Here is a 2,500-nt window from a genome sequence, read left to right as displayed (position 1 = left end):
AATCTGCAGTCTGATTAAAAAAAAGGAAAAAAAAAAAAAACACGAATAACGAAATGGAAATAGTCTTTTTTCTTGAAATGATCTGTGCCTCACAAACTACTTTATTTGCTTCAATGAACTAAAAACATACACTTAGTTTCCGTTCCGTTGTCACAGCGTGAAACTAATCTAAAAGATTTATCATGAATTAAATTTAAAAAAAAAACTATAACAAGCTGTAATGGTGTCAAAAGCAAAACTCACGCATTTTTGTCTTTAAATCGAGTTCTAAGATATAGTGACACGACTTTTTTTTATAAGCTTAGCAAACCTGATCTCGATTAACAATCTGACCATAAATGCATTGTTTCGAATTAGTGATATCCAGATAGAATTGATTGTTCCTATAACCGTTCTATAATCTATGGAGAACTTAACTTACCTTTGCAAATCATTAAAAAGACTGCGTTTAAACAATACAGAGATTACAGCAGGACGAGAAGACAGCAGTTTGGAAGAATCTTTTTTACTTGGCGAAGGCGCGGAAAGTGATTTGTTCAGTTGCAGTTTTGAATATATAGCGGAAATCGTTCTATTATCAGCTCTGTGATATCACGTTGTTTTGACTCCTGCATTATCACAAATAAACGGAAAATGAAATTACGCCCGGTAAAGAAAAAAGAAAAAAGTCTCCGGCTTTAAGAATACCCGTCGATTTAGATATGAGCCTTAGTGCCGGTAAACATGCACATCTAATTAAACCTGCACGCTTATTTATTCTGCACTCGAAAACGAAGAACATAGCATGAAGAACTCAAAAGGTCGAAATCGAACTAAGCACCCTGAGTCGAAAGCGAAGCCGAATCCCAACTCGAAAACGAAGCACTCAAAACTCGAAAACGAAGCATGATCCCAAGTCGAAAACGAAGCACCCTATTTGCCATTTGAAGATAAAAAAACTCCCCCTCCCCCTTAAAAACTACGTATCAATATTTGTTTACTTTTGCGTCAATATTTGGTTTGCATAAAGCAGGCTAACAAAATCTGTACCCTGTTTAGTTCGCACTTCTGGAGCGTTTTGACGTCCCCATCCAGATACTAACCCCGCCGGAAAGGGCTCAACCTCAAGTATCATTGGTGTGGGAAAGCTGTCAAAACCTTAGAGTACACGCTTAAGCTTGTGGTGAAAAAGAAGTTGTAAATGATCAACATATCAGCCTTGAAGCCAAATGTTTCTCGATTTCCTTTTATTTTCTTCAATCTTTCTGGGTTTAGTATTTTACTGAACCACATGTCTTCTCAGGGGGTATTTAGCAAAGATATCTAACATGCCACTGTAATGATTTACGATGCCAAAACAATATCAAGTACTATTAGAGCTACATATTACGCAAGGACAACTTGAATCTCTTAAAAAAACTGCACTACCACACCTACGCAATGCGTCCTACTTAAAAAGTATCCCGTAAGTCCTCAATTCCCCCCTACCCCCCCCCCCCCCCCAGCCAAAAATCCCGTATCCCTACATTTTTTTTCTGTTACCTAAATATCCCGTATCCTGATCGTTTCTCGCCTTTGGCTTAGATTAGTTCCTCGGCCAAGGGCTACGTTCAAGTACCATTGTACTACGTACGATACTTTTTTCAGTGCCATGAGAGGCAGGCACAGAACAGTTTCGGCTGTTTGTTCTCTCGAGAAGCGATCACTAGGGTTTTTTGGTTTCGTTTTTGATACTTTTTTTGTTCAGGACAGAATCATGACGAACGTTTGTAGTTTCTGAAAACTATTTACTACTTGTAGGTTTTGTTGAGTTTTTGAATCGATGATAGAGAGAGGTTCGGTGATTTAAATCCGGACTGGACTACTGGATTTAAGCTTTTTTTCTTAATGAGATTTCAAGTCATTGTGGAACGTTTGATACCAAGTTACTCTCAAGATTATGGAATTGTAAAATTACAACTGTGGACTGGACTAAAGATTATGCAATTACCGAATTTGAGATCTTTGACATTGCGAGAAATGGAGTACAAATGTTGTCTTCTTCTTTTCGCCACGGCAGATTTAAACAGTTTTTAAGGAATAAGTGTCTTTTTGTCTTCGCCACGGCAGATTTAAACAGTTTGCAACGAACTAAACTGAAGAAAGAAAGATCGGTCGGTTCGATCGGTTGGTTCGGACGCTTCAGCAAGCGCTCCGGCGAAATCCAGTTTTGTTGCAAAGATACCGAATGTTTATTGTAATAATATATCGATTACTTAAGAAATGGGAGACAAGGATAAAGTGAAAGCTCTACGCAACGAAAACGATCAGTTGAAGAGGCAACTAGAAGCGTTAAAAAAGGAGTTCGAATCCATTAAGAGCAAGATGGCGGAACAAAGGGAAAGCCGTACAGCGACCGCAGTTCCACCAGACACGCAGGATGTACAATTTCTTAGCGACAGCTACGACGCCTTGGTACAATCTAAAACTAGTCTAGAAGACGATCTTGGCAGATTCTCTCGGAAGGCTGGATTTATTAGAG

General features: G+C 38.7%; 1 pseudogene; it reads right to left on the bottom strand.

The window, feature by feature from the left end:
- Positions 1-304, bottom strand: part of LOC137976898 (G-protein-signaling modulator 2 pseudogene) — a 7,753-nt pseudogene extending 7,449 nt beyond the window's left edge.
- Positions 305-2,500: the final 2,196 nt, after the last annotated feature.

This window comes from Montipora foliosa, chromosome 11 (assembly GCF_036669935.1).
Source record: "Montipora foliosa isolate CH-2021 chromosome 11, ASM3666993v2, whole genome shotgun sequence".
NCBI lineage: Eukaryota > Metazoa > Cnidaria > Anthozoa > Scleractinia > Acroporidae > Montipora > Montipora foliosa.
This window is presented reverse-complemented; position numbering and strand designations above follow the sequence as displayed.